We start from the raw sequence: 19114 nt of genomic DNA, 5'->3' as shown, positions 1-19114 counted from the left end.
ATCCAACACACATGATCTCAGATAAACAGCCCCCCACAGCTCAAGCTGAACTTAGACACCTGGGTATTTCCCCTGAGGGGCTGCACTGTTCCTGGAGGTACTGCAATACCAGGTCGATACGTGGAGTGGACAATTTCCTATTCCATCTCCCTGCTCCAAAAATCCATTTAATATATTGTCCTCAGAGGACGTATCATATATTAAACTGAAAAGAGCAAATACTACACTTGATCTTAGCCAAAAGGCTGAGAAGTGATTGCTTAATTTTTTTTTGTTTTAAAATAATTATAAACTCACAGGAAATTACAAAAATAGTACAGAGTGTTCCCATGACCCCTTCATCCAGTTCCTCCAAATCATTACACCTCTTGTAACTATACTACAATATCAAAATCGGGCACTGATATTGGTACAATGGGTGTGTATATTTCTATGCTATTTTTATCTCATACAAAGATTCTTGATACACTTCAATGAAGACCCAGAACTATTCCATCACACAAATATCTCCCTGTGCCACTTCTTTATAGTCACACCCACTCCTTTCTCCCGCCCCCACAAGCCTAACCCCTGGCAACTACTAATCTATCCTCCATCTCTATAATTTTTTCACTTGAAGAATGTTACACAAATGGAATCATAGAATATGGGACCCATTGAAATTGTCTTTTTTTTACTCAGCATAAATCCCTAGAGATCCAAGCTGTTGCATGTATTTATAGTTTGTTCCTTTTTGTTGCTGAGTAGTTTCCCATCATATGAACGTACCACAGTTTGGTTTTTGTGTGAACTCTAGTCATTTCTCTGGGACAAATGCCCAGGAGCGTGAATGGCATGTCAAAAACAAAAGCTTAGTATCCCTGATATAAAAAGAGCTTCCAATAGTAGAGAACAAAAAGTCATGTTGTATGTATGTTTCGTTTTTTAATAAACTTCCAAACTCTTCTGGTGTGGCTTTACCATTTTATATTTCTACCAGCAATTTATAAGACATCTAGGTTTTCCATATTCTTGCCAGTGTTTGGTATTTTCACTTTTTAAAATTTTAGCTGTTTTATTAAGTATGTAATAATGTGTCATCAAAAGTTGGGACTTTTAATAACTAAAGGGAATCAATGTCTAATACCAGGATACATTCCAAATGGATTAGTATTTAAATATAAGAGATGAAATCAGTCCTGGAAGAGAACACTGGTGAATTCCCAGGTCCTGGCAACCATTGATCTGATTTCTGTTACTATAGTTTTGCCTTTTCCAGTTTACCATATAAATGGAATCATATAGTATGAAGCCAGTTGATGGGCTCAAATTTGAGTTGTTTTTAATTTTAATATTATGAATAAAGCAGCTGTAAACATTAACATACCGGTACTTGTGTAGACATATGTTTTCATTTTGAGGTGGGGGTAGATACCAAAAAGGGGTAGTATGGTAATTGTATGTTTAACTTCAGGAGAAACTGCCAACCTGTTTTCTAGATATGCTATTTTGCATCCCCACCAGCAATATCTGAGGGTTTCAGTTGCTCTAAATCCTTATTAGGACTTAATATGAATATGGACAGTCTTTTTCATTTTAACCATTTTAGTAGTTATGTAGTGTTGTTGTTTTAATTTACATTTCTGTAATGACTAATGACTTTGAAAATGTTTTCATGTGCTAATTTGCCATCAGTATGTGATGAAGTGTTCAAATCTTTTTGTTGTTGTTCATTTAAAAAATTGGGTTGTCTCACTATTACTAGGTTTTAATGGTTTTTTTTAATACTATGCATATAACTCCTTTTTTATATATGTGTCTTTTGAATATTTTCTCTTGGTTTCTAACTCATACCATCGTTTTATGAGGGATACTTTCAAATGTCAGGACTTTTAAACTTTAAGGAGGTCCAGTCTGTCATTTTTTTTCATGATTCATGCTTTTTGCATCTTAGCTAAGAAACATTTGCCTAACCCAAGGTCACAAAGATTTTGTCTGATATCTTCTCCTAAAAGTGTTGTATTTTTTTTTTAAGGTTTTATTTTTTTAAGTAATTTCTGCACCCAATGTGGGGCTCAAACCTACAACCCTGAGATCAAGAGTCGCATGCTTCACCAACTGAGCCAACCAGGTGCCCCCTCTTAAAGTATTAAGTTTTAGCTCTTAAGCCTCTGATCCATTTTGAGTTAATTTTTTATATGGTGTGAGGTAACAGTCAAAATTCGTTTTAATGTGGAAGTATAATTGTCTCATCACCATTTGTTGAAAAAACTATTCTTTCCTTGTTGAATTATCTTGGCAACATTGTTGAAACTCAGTTGATCTAGGATGCCTGGGTGGCTCAGTCAGTTAAGCGTCTGCCTTCAGTCAGATCATGATCCAGGGGTCCGGGGATCTAGTCCCATGTTGGGCTCCTTGCTCAGCAGGGAGCCTGCTTCTCCCTCTGCCTGTCGCTCCCCCTGCTTGTGCTCTCTCTCTCTGACAAATAAATCTTTTTTTCTTTTTTTTCAGAGAAAGAAACTCAGTTGATCTATTTCTGGACACCATTGTGCTCCATTGAGCTACGTGTCTTTCCTTACAGGATCACCAGACTGTCTTGGTTATTGTAGCCTTATAATAACTCTTGAAATTAGATAGTATAAGTCCCCAAATTTATTCTCCTTTTTGAAAATCATTTTGCTCTTTGAGATCCTTGACAGAGAGAGCACAAGCAGGTGGAGAGGCAGAGGGAGAGGGAGAAACAGACTCCCTGCTGAGCTGGGAGCCCGACATGGGGCTCAATCCCAGGACCTGGAGATCATGACCTGAGCTGAATGCAGACACTTCACCATCTGAGTCACCCAGGAGCCCTGGATGTTGAATTTTGTTAAATAATTGTTCTGTGTCTATTGGATGATCATATGGTTTTTCCTTTTTAGTCTTTGATATGGTTAGCTAAATTGATTGGTTTTTGCATATTGAGTCAACCTTGCTCTCTTTTGGTAAACTCCAATTGGAAAATTAAAATTTTCCTAAAAATTATTTTTGTTCCATAAATTATATATTATTCTTCTAAAGATTGCTGGATTATATTAATATTTTGTTAGGGTTTTTCTTTGAGTAAACTCTACCCACAATGTGGGGCTCAAACTCATGGCCCTGAGATTAGGGGTCATGTGCTCTATCACTGAGCCAGCCAGGCACCCCATTGTTAGGGATTTTTTAATCTATTTTTATGGGATATGAAGTTTTCTTTCTTGTAATGTTTTTATCTGCTTTTGATGTCAAGGTAATGCTGGTCCCACAAAATGATTTGGGAAATGTTTCTTTATCTTGTATTTTTGCTAAAGTATATATAGAACTAGTATCATGTTTTCCTTAAATGTTAGGCAGAGTTCCTCATTGAAGCCCTCCAAATCTAGAATTTCTTTTGTGTGTGTGTGGGGGGGGGAAGTTTTTAAGTACAAAATCAATTTCTTCAAGATATGTGACTCTTCGGGTAGTTTATTTCTACTTGAGTGAGCTTTGGTAATTTGTGTTTTTTGAGGAATTTGTCCCATTCACAAAGTTATCAAAGTTTCACATAAGGTTGTTCCAAGTGGAAAGAGAATTTCTGTTCTTCTAAGAGACAAGCTAATGTAAAGTGCCTTTTTTTGTCATAACATTTTAGGTTGGCATGGAGATTAAAGGTTTGTTAAGTTGTATTGTCAAAAATGTGTTGTCAATATATCCTCATGCATTGCTGACTGGACTGTAAATTCACCTGTATGGAGATCAATTTGAAAACATATAACAAAATTACAATGCACGGACCCTTTGGCCCAGAAATTCTACTCATAGGTAATAATGCATTCTTGTAGGTAATAGCACACTTACATGAAATAACATATGCACCAAGATATTTACTGTGGCATTATTTACAATAGCAAAATTGATGGAAATAATCTAAAAATTCATCAGTGGTATGGTTATATAGCAGAATGCTCAGTACATATTTATAAAAATGATGGATCAATGCATATACTACTATGGAAAGATCTACAGGATCTTTCTTAAAAATCAAACAGAACTAGACACTGGAAGATAGTTTGAATGGTATGCTATAATTTGTAAGGGAAAAATAATGTGTATAATTACGTATGTAAACATCTAGACGTATCTGGAAGAATACACAAGAAACTGTTAATAGTTGCTTCATCGAGGTATTATTTTGTTTTAGTCCCTTTGGGCTGCTATAAGAAAACCACCATAGACTGAGTGGCTAAGAAAGAACAGAAATTTTTTTCTCACTTTTCTGGAGGCTCAAGTCCAAGATCAAGGGGCCAGCAGATTCAGTGTCTGGTGAGGTCAGAAAGGATGAAGAAAGCTCTCTGGAGCCTCTTTTATAAGAGCATTAATCCTATTCATGAGGACTCTGCTTACATATGAATGGGGGGGACACAAACATTCAATCTATAGCAGATTTGCATACCATTTAAACTATACAATTCAACGATTTTTTGTAAATTGACAAAGTTGTACAACTGCCCTCATAATCCAGTTTTAGAACATTCTATCACACCAAAATAATCCCTCATGCCCATTTGAAGTCACCCTTGTTCCCACATCCCAGCCCTAGGCAACCACTAATATACTTTATATTTTTATAGATTTGCCTTTTCTGGACATTTCATATGAATGAAATTATACAGCATGTGTTATGCATCTAGGTTCTTTGAGATTTATCCATTTTGTAGCCTGTATCGGTTGTTTGTTCCTTTATACTGCTGACAGTGATCCATTATATAGATATAACTACCACATTATGGTTATCTCTATGCTAGTTGATAGACATTTGGATTGTTTCCAATTTAAACTATTATGAATAATGCTGCTATGAACATTTGTGTACAAGTCTTTGTTTGTACTTGTTCTCATTTTCTTGGATAGACATCTAGGAGTGGAATTGCTGGGTTTTATTGTAAATTTATGTTTAATTTCTAAGAGACTGCCATAGTAGCTGTACCATGTATATACCCATCAGCAGCATATGAGGGTTCTATTTCTCCATATCTTTTCCAACACTTGTTATTGTCTGTCTTTTTTATTATAACCGTACTAGTGGGTGTGAAGTGGTATTTTGTTGACATTTTAATTTGCATTTCCCTGATGATTAATATGTTGAGCATCTTTCCATGTGCTTATTCCAGCCATTCATATATCTTCTTTTGTAAAATATCTATTCAAATCTTTGTCCATTTATAATTGGGTTGTTTGGGGGTTTCTTGTAAATTTCTATTACTACTTTTTCTATTTATGGGATTTCTTTCTTTTTTTTTTTTTTTAAAGATTTTATTTTATTTATTTGACAGAGAGAGAGACAGCTAGAGAGGGAACACAAGCAGGGCTAGTGGGAGAGGGAGAAGCAGGCTCCCGGCCAAGCAGAGAGCCCGATGTGGGGCTCGATCCCAGGACCCTGGGATCATGACCTGAGCAGAAGGCAGATGCTTAACGACTGAGCCACCCAGGCGCCCCTATTTATGGGATTTCTAATTGTATTTTGTATCCATCTATTCTTGTTTTATTTCTGTTTTATAATTTCTTGTTATTTTTCATAAACAAATGTTACTTCTTCATTGATCTCTTTGAGGATCTTCAACATAATTATATTTTCTTCAGTTTTTATGGAAAATTTCAAACATAGACAAAAGTGGAAAAAGAGTATAGTGAACATTCATGAATTCATCACCCAAATTAATATGTCTCCCATCTCTTTTGTAAGGTTGGTTCTTTAGAAAACCTTGTCTTTGGTTACTCAAGACATAACTATTAAAACCCTTCTCACATGTAACAAGTTTCCCCATGTGCATGGTACTGTAGGAATAGTATTGCTTCTCTATGTCATGCAATAACTGATCTCTTTATGACTAGTAGCAGAGTGTTCTAAAATCCATGGTCTTTGTCTTACCCAGTCTTTGGATTTCAGATAAGCTATAAATACCCATAGGACAGGAGGGGATGATATTCAGGAGGTTTTACATATAGAAGAACCCTCTTGCAAAGCTTGTGTCTTGACTTGGTGAGAGAGCACATGGTCCTAAACCTCCTAGAAGATTTTTGTAGTAAGAGATTATGGGAGATTATTATTACCAGACTCACACTTTGGCTTCTGTATCAGCCTCCCTCTCATATGTTTACTTTTAGTTGAGCTCACCTCCTTTCTTTTTTTAAAATTAATTAATTAATTAATTAAAGTAATCTCTACATCCAGTGTGGGGCTTGAACTCACAACCTTGAGATCAAGAGTCACAGGCTCTACCAACTAACTGAGCCAGCAAGGCACCCCAAACTCACTTCCTTCCTTCCTTCCTTCCTTCCTTCCTTCCTTCCTTCCTTCCTTCCTTCCTTCTTTCTTTCCTTTCTTTTTAAGATTATTTATTTTAGAGAGAGAGAGAGAGAGAAAGAGAGCAGGGTGAGGGGCAGAGGGAGAGGGAGAGAGAAAACCTCAAGCAGACTCCCTGCTGAGCGTGGAGCCTGACATGGGCCTCAATCTCAGGACCCTGAGATCATGACCTGAACCAAAAGCAAGAGTCAGATGCTCAACCAACTGAGCCACCCAGGCACCCCTCACCTCCTTTCTTAAAGAGTTATGGATCTCACTGTGCTATAGGTCACCCCAGCTTCCTTTCCTTCACGAAACTCACTATGGTAATTATTGTAGGGATGTTGTTAAGAATATTTACTTTCACACAGTGTCCCTTTAATGATAATATTTCTTTCAGGTTTCAATATAAGGAAAATTTCTGCTTCTTCTGAGACATATTACCATAATGACTCTTGTGAATCTTGTAACTGATTATGTTTACTTATTGGCTTTGACTGAAAGGAATCTAAAGCTAAACTTGTGGCTCACATCTAAAAATTGTCCAGGATTCTATGGTATGTATTTCTTGTGTCCTCTCATAATTGTTTCAGGCTGAATTTTGCTATCCTCCCGTGTCATTGTTTTTCTAAAATGTTAATCTTTTTAAATTTCTACCCTGATATTATTTGTATTCATGTAAGCTATCACAAATACAATTAGAGAATAGGGATGGGAATGTTTGCACACACACAAGAGATGGTTTGTTTAAAGTGGCACTTGTAGCAAGGAATTAATGAGTACTTTACATCTTAATATATAGTCATAGTTTCAGATTCTTAGATTGCATCTCTAAGCTTATTTTCTCATCATTAAGACAGGTTTTTGTTGCACAGTCCAAAAATGGAGCAGTGGAAAATATTCATTCTACAACAACAAAAATATTTTTAATGTGAAACAACTTTTGTCTTTGTGTGCTCCTTGTTTTAACACATAATATTGACTGGGCAAGTAATGAAACTCCTATATAATTTTCTCACTTAAAATGTGAATAAAGCCTAAATTACTTACTGATCAATTCAAAGAGGTGGTACCTCTTAGATGAAAAGACACAGTTGATTATTACTACCAACTAAGTTGCTAATAGGATATTGGACAAGTTATTTAATCTCTCTAGGGTTTACTTTCCTCTAGTGGGAAATAGGATGACTGAATTAGATGATCCTTAAGACCCATTGCATCTCTTAAACATTCATACAGAGATGAGTAAAACAAAGGACTTATCCTTTACAAGGTCACAGTAGAGTGAGAGACAAAAGGGTAAATGGATTAAATAAAATATCATAAGTGCTCTAATAGTGGTTATAAACATAAGTTTATTGATACAAAGGAGGGAAACATGGACTCTAATTGCAAAGCTAAAGGTAGATTCAGAGTTTATGACATTCACTTTGTTTTTGTGTTAGGGGAAAAGGTGTTAGTCTTTTACTATTAACTCTGATACTAGCTGAAGGTTTTTTAAAGATGCCTTGTTTTAGAATGATTTAGAATTTTTTTTCCCATTCTTAGTTTGCTGTAAGTTATCATGAAAGGGTGTTGAATTTTGTCAAGTGATTTTTTTTAATCTTTAGAGATGATCACTTTTCTTTTTTTAGTGTGATATGATGAATTACATTAACTGATATCTTATTAAACCAACCATGTATTCCTGTGATAAAATACACTTGTTCATGATATATTATCCATTTTTATATATGGCTAGATTTGATTTACTAAAATTTTGTTAAAGATTTAGACATCTACGTTCATGAGGGTTGTTGGTCTAAATTTTCTTTTAATATTTTTGCTCTTGGTTTTAGGGTAATGCTGGCCCCATAAATGAGTTGAGATGTATTCACTTTTGTATTATCTACAAGAGTTTGTGTAGGATTGGTATTCTTTCTTCCTTAAGCATTTTATAGAATTCACCAGAGAAGTCATCTGGCCCTCAAGTTTTCTTTAGGGAATTTCTAAAACAATGAAGTCCATGTATGGATCTGAAGTGATGTCCTTTTTCTCATTCCTGATGTTGGCAATTTATTTCTTCTCTCTTTTATTAATCCTTAAATAGTCTGGTTAGTGGTTTATCTGTATTACTGATACTCTTAAAGAACCAGGTTCCACTGATTCCTATACTTTTGTTTTCTCATTGATTTCTGCTATTTTTGTGGGTTTTGTTGTTTTGTGTATGTGTGTTTGTTTTTATCTTTTGGCCCCTTTTCCCATTTCTCTCATCCTCCCAACCCCTGCCTTTGGCAACCACCAATCTGTTCTCTGTATCTATGAGCTTGTTTTTGTTTGTTTCTTTCTTTAGATTACTCATATAAGAGAGATTATATAGTATTCATCTTTCTCTGACTTATTTCACTTAGCATAATGCAGGCAAAGGTTCATCTGTTGTCACAAATGGCAAGATTTCCTTTTTTTGTATGTGCTAATAATATTCCATTGTGTATATATACTGCAATGTCTCTATACATTCATCCGTCAGTGGACATTTAGGTTGTTTCCACATCTTGGCTACTGTAAATAGTGCTGCAGTGAACATGAGGATACATATATCTTTTCAAGTTGTTGTTTTTATTTTCTTTGGATAAATACCCAGAGGTGGAGTTGCTCGATCATATATGTTAGTTCCATTGTTAATTTTCTTAGGAACCTCTGTACTGTTTCCCATAATGGCTGTACCAATTTATATTCCTACCCACAGTGTACAAGGGTTCCCTTTTCTCCACATCCTCTCCAGCACTTGTTATTTCTTGTCTTTTTATACTAGTCATTCTGACCGATGTGAGGTGATATCTTATTATGATTTATTTGCATTTTCCTGATAAATTAGTGATGTTGAGCATCTTTGCATTTGTCTGTTTGCCATCTGTATGTCTTCTTTGGAGAAGTGTGTATTCGGGTCCTCTGTTCATTTTTTTCATTGCATTGTTTGGGGGTTTTTTGCTATTGAATTGTATGTGTATTTATGTATTGTGGATATTAACCCCTTATCAGTATATACAATTTGCAAATATTTCCTCCCATTCAGTAGATTGATTTTTTATTTTTATTTATTTTTAAAGATTTTATTTATTTATTTGAGAGAGAGAGAGCGTGTGTGAGTGCATGTAAGGAAGCAGGGAGAGGCAGACGGGGAGGTAGAAAGAATCTGAAGCACACTCCACACTGAGCACAGAGTCCCAGGTGGGGCTCAGTCCCACAACCGGGAGATCATGACCTGAGCCGAAACCAAGAGTTGGATACTTAACCAACTGTGCCACTGAGGCACCCCCTTTTTATTTTGTTGATTGTTTTCTTTGCTGTTCAGAAGCTTTTTAGTTTTTATGTAATCTCACTTGTTTATTTTTGCTTTTGTTACTTTTACTTTCAGTGTCAGATTTTAAAAATCATCACCAAGACCTATATTAAACTTACCACCAATGTTTTCTTTTTTTTTATTATGTTATGTTAATCACCATACATTACATCATTAGTTTTTGATGTAGTGTTCCATGATTCATTGTTTGCGTATAACACTGAGTGCTCCATGCAGAACGTGCCCTCTTTAATACCCATCACCAGGCTAACCCATCCCCCCACCCCCTCCCTTCTAGAACCCTCAGTTTGTTTCTCAGAGTCCATAGTCTCTCATGGTTCATCTTCCCCTCTGATTTCCCCCCCTTCATTTTTCCCTTCCTGCTATCTTCTTCTTTTTTTTAACATATAATGTATTATTTGTTTCAGAGGTACAGGTCTGTGATTCAACAGTCTTACACAATTCACAGCATTCACCATAGCACATACTCTCCCCAATGTCTATCACCCAGCCACCCCATCCCTCCCACCCCCCCCACCACTCCAGCAACCCTCAGTTTGTTTCCTGAGATTAAGAATTCCTCATATCAGTGAGGTCATATGATACATGTCTTTCTCTGATTGACTTATTTCGCTCAGCATAATACACTCCAGTTCCATCCACATCGTTGCAAATGGCAAGATTTCATTCCTTTTGATACCACCAATGTTTTCTTATAGGAGTTTTATGGTTTCAGGTCTTATGTTCAAATCTTTAATCCATTTTTAATTTATTTTTGTGTATGGTGTAAGATAGTGTTCTAGTTTTATTCTTTTGCATGTGGCTATTCAGTTTTCCCAACACCATTTATGGAAGAGACTATCTTTTCCCCATTGTATATTCTTGACTCCTTTGTTCTAACTTAATTGACCATATATTTGTGGGCTTATTTCTGGGCTCTCTATTCTGTTCCATTGATCTATGTGTCTTTTTATACCAATACCATACTGTTTTGATTACTATAGCTTTCTAAGTTGACCCTTGAACATGAGCTTGAACTGCATGGATTCACTTATATGCAGTTTTTTCTATACAGTATAGTATTGTAAATGTATTTTCTCTTCCTCATGGTTTTCTTTTTCTTTTTTTTTTTTAAAGATTTTATTTATTTATTTCACAGAGAGAGACACAGCGAGAGAGGGAGCACAAGCAGGGGGAGTGGGAGAGGGAGAAGCAGGCTTCCTGCTGAGCAGGGAGCCCGATGTGGGGCTCGAACCCAGGACCCTGGGATCATGACCTGAGCCGAAGGCAGATGCTTAACGACTGAGCCACCCAGGTGCCCCCTCATAGTTTTCTTAATAACATTTTTTTCTCTAGCTTACTTTATTATAGTAGTACAGTATATAATACATATAACATACACAATATGTGTTAATTGTTTATATTTTCAGTAAGACTTCCTGTCAACAGTAGGCTATTAGTAGCTAAGTTTTGGGGAGTCCAAAGTTATACATGGATTTTTAACTGCCTGGGAATTGGTGCTCCTAACCCCTGTGTTGTTCAAGGAGCAACTGTAATAGAGTTTGAAATCAAGGAGCATGATGCCTCCAACTTTGTTCTTCATTCTCAAGATTGCTTTGGCTATTCTAGATCTTTTGTGACTCCATATAAATTTTAGGATTGTGAAAAATGCCATTGGAATTTTTTTCTCTTTTTTTATTATTATGTTATGTTAATCACTATACATTACTTCATTAGTTTTTGATGTAGTGTTCCATGATTCACTATTTGCATATAACACCCAGTGCTCCATGCAGAACGTGCCCTCTTTAATACCCATCACCAGGCTAACCCATCCTCCCACCCGCCATTGGAATTTTGATCAGGATTTCATTTAATCTATAGATTGCTTTGGGTAGTATGGACATTTTAACAATACTAGTTCTTCCACTTCATGAGCATGGAATATCCTTCCACTTAAATTGTGTCCGCCTCAATTTTTTTCTTTAATCTCTTGTAGTTTCCATATAGAAGTCTTTTACCTCCTTGGTTAAATTTATTCCTAGGTATATTATTCTTTTTGATATAACTGTAAATTGGATTGTTTTCTTCATTTCTTTTTCTGATAACTTGCAATTAGTGTAAAGAAATGCAACTGATTTTTAGGTATTGATTTTGTATCCTACAACATTACTGAATTCTTTTATTCTAACAGTTTTCTGATAGAGTCTTTAGGATTTTCTATATACAATATCATGTCATCTGCAAATAGTGACAGTTTTACTTCTTCTTACCAATTTAGATGCCTTGTGTTTATTTTTCTTGCCTAATTACTGTGACTAGGTCTTCTAATACAATGTTGAATAAAAGTGTTGGAGTGAACACCCTTGTTTGGTTCCTGAACTTAGAGCTTTTCCACTGAGTATGATGATCGCTGTGGGCTTGTTGTATATGGGCTTTATTATATTGAGGCACATTCCCTCTATACCCACTTTGTTTAGAGTTCTTTTTATCATAAGTGGATGTTGAATTTTATCAAATTCCTTTCCTGCATCTATTGAGATGATCATATTTTTCTCCTTCTTTTTGTTAATGTGGTATATCACATTGACAGATTTGCAGATGTTGAGCCATCCTTATATTGCTGAATAAATCCTGCTTGATCATGGCATGTAATCCTTTTAATGTATTGTTGAATTTGATTTGCTAATATTTAATTGAGAGTTTTTGCTTTTATGTTCACCAAGGATATTGGCCTGTAATTTTCTTTTTTGTGGTATCCTTGTCTGGTTTTGGAATCAGGATAATGCTGGCCTCATAAGATGAATTTGGAAGAGTTCCCTCCTATTCTACTTTTGGAAGAGTTTGAGAAGAATTGGTATTACTCATTCTTTGTTTGGTACAATTCACCCATGAAGCCATCTGGTCCTGGATTTTGTTTGTTGGAAGGTTTTTGCTTTATTGATTCTATTTACTTTTTAGTAATGGGTTTGTTCAGATTTTTTAATTTCATGATTCAGTCTTGGTAGGTTGTATGTTTCTAGGAATTTATCCATTTCTTCTAAGTTGTGCATTTTTTTCTATTATTTTTGTTTTCCATTTCATTTCTGCCTTATTTTTCTTCTGTCTGAAATATGAAAAGTTTATTTTGTTTCTCATAAGTTTATTTTGTTTTCCAGAGTTTATATTATTTTTTAAAAGATTTTATTCATTTGAGAAAGAAAGAGAGAGAGAACACGAGCTGGGCGGGGGCAGAGGGAGAGGGAGAAGCAGACTCCCCACTGAGCAGGGAGCTTGATGCAGGGCTTGACTCCAGGACCCCTAGATTATGACCTGAGCTGAAGGTAGACACTTAACCATCTGAGCCACCCAGGCACCCCACCAGAGTTTATATTATGTATAAACATAGGGGCGCCTGGGTGGCTCAGTCGTTAAGCATCTGCCTTCAGCTCGTGTCATGATCCCAGGGTCCTGGGATCGAGTCCTGCATCAGGCTCCCTGCTCCACTGGAAGCCTGCTTCTCCCTCTCCCACTCCCCCTGCTTGTGTTTCTGCTCTCGCTATCTCTCTCTCTCTCTGTCAAATAAATAAATAAAATCTTTAAAAAAAAAAAAAACATAATAACATAGTACATAGACATAACAGATCTAAGATGATTTCTGTAAGTAAAATTTCAAGCACAATGTCCTGAACACAATTAAAGATGAAGAAGCACACACACGGGCGCCTGGGTGGCTCAGTTGTTAAGTGTCTGCCTTTGGCTCAGGTCATGATCCCAGGGTCCTGAGATCAAGCCCCGCATCAGGCTCCCTGCTCGGCGGGAAGCCTGCTTCTCCCTTTCCCACTCTCCCTGCTTGTGTTCCCTCTCTCGCTGTCTCTCTCTGTTAAAAAATAAATAAAATCTTTAAAAAAAAAAAAAAAAAGAAGCGCACACACACACACACACACACACACACACACAAAAGATGAAGTACACAAAGAGACAAGGTGCTATGAGTTAAAATGAGCAGGAAAACCAAACGGAAGGAAACAATTCACAGGGACTCCAGAAATTGTAATTATCAGGCACAGAGTTTGTAAGACAACTATGATTATTGACAAAAATCAAACTTGAGGACACCTGGATGGCTTAGTCAGTTAAGCATCCAACTCTTGATTTCGGTTCAGGTCATGATCTCAGGGTTATGAGATTGAGCCCCACATTGGGCTCTGTGCTGGGTGTGGAGCCTATTTAAGATTCTCTCTCTCCCTCTCCCTCTGTCCCTCCTTCTCTCTTAAGAAAAAAAAAAGTGATATAGCAGATGTGGGGAAAAAATAGAAATTGCAGAAGTGAAAATATATAATACCAAATTTTAAAAAATGGTTTAGTGTATTAGTCACAATTGAAGAGAGAATTAGGTGACTAGAATAAATTTCAGAAGAAACTATCCAGAATGAAGCTGGGAGCAATTAGATATTGTATGAATAATACATTGTTTTATTATTTATTTATTATATTATTTATTGCTAATAAATAATATATTATGTAAATAATACAATATAAAGAGCCCGAGACCTATCACCTGACTGCAGTGAGAGGATCTAACATATTTAGTTGGAGTCCCAGAAGAGAAAGAGAAGAAATGGATCTGAGGCAATATTCTGAAGACATGATTGCTGATAAACCACTAATTCAAGAAGCCTTACAAAGCCGAAGCTGAATATATAAAGATAAATCCTCATCTAAACACATAACAATGAAACTTTAGTAAATCAAGACAAAGAGAAAAATGTTGAAATAGCTAGAAGACAGACAGATTAGCTTTGAAGAATCTAATTAAACTCACCACTGACGTCTCAATGATGCAAGCTTCAAAAGACAGCAAAATGATGTCTTCATGGTACTGTGGAAAATAACTATCATCCTAGAAATACTTCAATAATGAAGGCAAAATTAATACATTTTAAAGGAAAGTAAGACATTGTCAACAGGGGATAAGCATTACAGAATATAAATTGCTCGTCATGCAGAAGGAAATCTTGAAAGATCAGATGCAGAAAGCAATGGTGACCAAAGAAAATGATAATTATGATGATAAATCTAAATCACACTGACTCTGAAAATAGGGGGTGTGAACAAATACTAATGTCTTATGGCATTTAAGTGATACAGTTATAATACATAATAAAACATTGTAAATAATGTGTGTGCATGTGTCTGGGGGTGGTGTATGTGGTAAATGTTAAACTATTTATGGATTCTTCCCCAGGAGGATAATAAAGGTAACAATATTAGGTTTTGTTAAGTAAGGATTACTTTCTAAGGTAACCACTAAGAGAATGAAACAAGGTGTAACCACATTGAGATGCCACTACCCACTTTCTACCCACTAGGGTGACCATAATAAAAAAGAGACATTAACAAGTTTGGCAAGGATACAGAGAAATGAAAACCCTCATATATTGTTGAAAGGAATGTAAAATTGTGCAGCCACTATGGAAAACAGCTTGATGGTGTTTCAAAAAGCTAATCATAAGGACCTGGGTGGTTTACTGGGTTAAGTGTCCAACTCTTGATCTCAGCTCAGGTCTTAATCTCAGGGTCATGAGTTCAAGCCCCACATTGGGCTCCACACTGGGCATGGAGCCTACTTAATAATACAAAAACTGAAAAACAAACATTTGGAGCACCTGGGTGTCTTGGTTGGTTAGGCATCTGGCTCTTGATCTCAGCTAAGGTCTCCATCTCAGGGTCAGGAGTTCAAGTACTGCATTGGGCTCCACTCTGGGCATGGAGCCTACATTAAAAAAAAAAAAAGAACAAAAAACCAAAAAGCTAATCATATAATTACTTATGACCCAGCAATTCTACTCTTAAGTATATACCCCACAGAATTGAAAATGGACTCAAACAACTATATGTAAATGAATGTTCATACAATGTTATCCACAATAGCTAGAAGGTGGAAATGATCTGAGTGTCCATCAAGAGATGAAAGAATAAACAATTTTAGAATTTTGTGACTCTTCTTCAGTTCTGGGGCTTTCTAATCATTTCTTTCATGATTTCTTCTCTCTATATTCTTTGTTCTCCCTTCCCGGAACTTCTGTTAGATATTTTACTTCTAGGATTGGTCCTCTATAACTCATCTTTTCTTTCTTGTTTCTTTTCCTTTTTGTCTTACATCCTGGAAGATTTTCTTGCCTTTATCTTTCAAATTTCCTATTGAATTATAGTTTCAGAAACCATCATTTTAATTTCTAAGCATTATTTCTTGCTTTTTCTTTTTGGCATCCCTGTCTTCTTACAAGGATGCAGTATCATTTTTAATTTCTGAAGATATTAGGGGTTTAAAATATATTCCCCCTTATTTGTTAAATTATGTCTACTCTCTATAGTCATTTTTAAAAATGTTCATCTTGGTCTCTTTTATGTTACAGGTTTTTCTCAAATATCTGGCATATCTTGGTTGTCAATAAATATTTTTAAATGACGTAGTATATCAAAACTAATGTGAAGTCTGTGTGTGTAAAAGGGTGATGCCTACTGCCAGGCAGGTATGGGCAAGTGGGGCCTATAAGTATTTGAATGTGAAATATTTAGTGCAGTTTGTCATACCAGTTCAATCTGTTTCTTTTCAGAAGTCCCTGTCCTTGTTTTTAATTTCAAAGCCTAGATGCCATATATTGTTTACATAGTGAAGAGAGGCGTGGAAAGTTTTGACCGTGCCACATGTAGACTTATAATTAATCTTTCTCCCTCTTTTTAAAGATTATATTTTTAAGTAATCTGTACATCCAACATGAGGCTTGAACTCACAATCCCTAGATCAAGAGTCTCATGTTCTACAGACTGAGCCGGCCAGGTGCCCCTAGTTGAATAAGTTTTTTTTTTTTTTAAGATTTTATTTATTTATTTGACAGAGAGAGAGACAGCGAGAGAGGGAACACAAGCAGGGGGAGTGGGAGAGGGAGAAGCAGGCTTCCCGCTGAGCAGGGAGCCCAATGCGGGGCTCGATCCCAGGACCCTGGGATCATGACCCGAGCCGAAGGCAGACACTTAACGACTGAGCCACCCGGGTGCCCCTGAATAAGTTTTTAAAGAAAATTTTCTGTTTGAAGATCATTTTAAATGTACATCTTTGAGAAAAAAAATGTTAGAACTTTAGGTGGTCTGAAAAATGAACTTAATGTTGAGATGTTTAAGAAATTTCTCTTCAGCAGGTGGCACTATTTCCTAGTTTAACTCTATCCTGAATTAGTGTTTGAAGTGTTTAGAGTAGACTGATTTTATTTATCGTTATAATCCAAATAAATAAGGTTTCAGAGTTTGGTCATCATCAGCTTTGACCAATTTATATTTTCAGAACTTATTTGAGCAAATTTCAAAATAAGATACAAACTAAAATCTCTAAATAATCTTTCCAATGTTATTAAACAGTAGTGTAATAATGACTTATGCTCTATCAAAATGTAAAAATTATTAAAATCTTACCAGAATCACTGAGTACTAAAGTCATTCAGATTCAAGTTGTTAAATATTTTTAAAATCTCCTTTCATTACATGGGCAGTTTCATTTAATTCCCTTCTTTTTTCTTCTATATACTTACTTCTGAATAGTCCCCCATTATATCAGTATTTCAAATGTACTGTATATTCTATAAACTAATCAAAACACAGTTTCTGTTTGCAATCCCATAACCCAAAATTATAGTCAAGATATTCGTTAGGCAATTAAACAAATACTAATATGGTTTAAGGAAACAGTTAATGTTTGGGGAAAACTTTACATGATCTACAAGTAGCAAGCAAGTACATAGAAACATATTTACTTCCTGTTCTGAATTTGCAAATAATTTGCCAGTATGTAAATCACACTTGAAACTGTAATATTCACAAGGTTTGTATAAATCTTACTAGGTCTGAAGCAAACTGTAAAATGTTAGAGCTCTGACGTTGGAGATTATGTAACCTAACTTTTTAATCATCAGAAACTTGTGAATTTTTTTATTGCTAACAGAAGTGAGTCCTTCAGAAATTATGGATTTTAAAAATGGCACTGCAAAAGCATTCCAAAAAGAGTTAAATGTAAAATTTCAGCGGTAAACCTATGACCAACCTTGACTAAGAGTATAAAAATACTGGTAATTAACAGAGTAAACTATTTCTGAGAACAGTTGTTGATCAATCCAGACAACTCAGTTGTGACACTAGGGTTATATGACCATGGTGGGTGGTGGCTTTCTCTTTCATTTTCCTACAGTTTTATTTGAAAATATACTTCATAGAACCAGATGGCCTCAAACATCTGGCCAGAATTTGGCCAGATAACCAGAAATATTTCAGGATACTTGAAGTTTAAAATGCTTGTCTACAAAATTCCAGGCATTCTCTGTCTCCTTGTTAGTCCATAATTTGTTACCCCACTGTTTTAGAAACTGAGCCACGTGGATAGTATGAGTGCTTGATAATTCAAATGTATCTTGAAGGTTGCATTCCAAAAGCAGTCAGAGAAACTTTAAAAATTAAAAATAGTCATCAAAATTATACTCTTTTGATGTTATCCTTTCACCAAATAACTCCTCAATTTTTCAGTCTATAATTCAAAATAGTTTCAATAGATTAAAAAATGACTTCAAAGTAGTTCATTAGTAGGAAAGAAGTGCTGTCTCTAATGATTCTTTTGTTTCTCTGTTTTTCTGCCTCTGTATGGATAATAAAGATTATAATCTTCAAACTAAACACAGTCTGTGTTTGTAATTTTATCAGCTAAAATCAAATTTTATATATAATGTTTTAATGAGGTTCTATACTGCCTCAACTAAATCAGCGGTGCTGTAGAATCTATAAAATTTTTTCAGTTTCAAGTTTCAGTGATATCTTCATATATTAATTGGAGAGTAAAATGTTGTGGATCACTAAATGTTCTGACTAGTGCATCTCTTAGATCCTTTTAATTCTTCCCAGACCTTTTCATCTGAGGAAATAGTTCAGTAAATACTTTCAGCAAGTTCTCAAGGTCTCCCTATCTCATTACATTAAATCTCCAAACTTTGCTTCATTTTCTTCCAAAGAGCTCACAAAGCTGACCACACAATCAGTTACTCTCACTTGCAAACTTGTATGTAATTGTGAAGTATGCAATGGTTGGTGGGTATACCAGTCTTTCTCTCTGACTTTGGTAATTTGTAGAATTTTTCCTTTTTCCATTTATTGCAGGTGACCCATTAATTCAGCTCAGTATCTTCTTTTCTTCTCTTTTCATTTCTTCTCTTCTCTTTTCTTTTTTCAGCTCTATTTCCATGTTGAGAGCAAGCTTCTCAAATTTCTGCCTACCAGATATTTAGGCACTGCTGGCCCATATGTGCAGGCTAATTTGGTAAACATTATTTTGCGCAGTTTCGGGCAGGCAGAATTTGGTTTGGACTATATGTTGGGTGGCAGGATCTTTCCACAGGGGAGTAAAATCAATTTTTGGAAGCATTCAAGTGATTTGATTAAGGATTTCTGGTTTA

General features: G+C 35.6%; 1 protein-coding gene and 1 non-coding gene across 2 annotated transcripts in view; one reads left to right on the top strand and one right to left on the bottom strand.

Moving 5' to 3' along the window:
- Positions 1-19114, top strand: part of RNF111 (ring finger protein 111) — a 118166-nt gene that overhangs the window by 6938 nt on the left and 92114 nt on the right. The gene's annotated exons all lie outside the window — the stretch shown is intronic.
- LOC118545050 (U2 spliceosomal RNA) lies at positions 76-257 on the bottom strand. The gene has a single exon (XR_004921918.1). It is a non-coding gene; the product is annotated as a U2 spliceosomal RNA (small nuclear RNA).

The sequence above is a fragment of the Halichoerus grypus genome, chromosome 8 (genome assembly GCF_964656455.1).
Source record: "Halichoerus grypus chromosome 8, mHalGry1.hap1.1, whole genome shotgun sequence".
In the NCBI taxonomy this organism is placed as follows: Eukaryota; Metazoa; Chordata; class Mammalia; order Carnivora; family Phocidae; genus Halichoerus; species Halichoerus grypus.
This window is presented reverse-complemented; position numbering and strand designations above follow the sequence as displayed.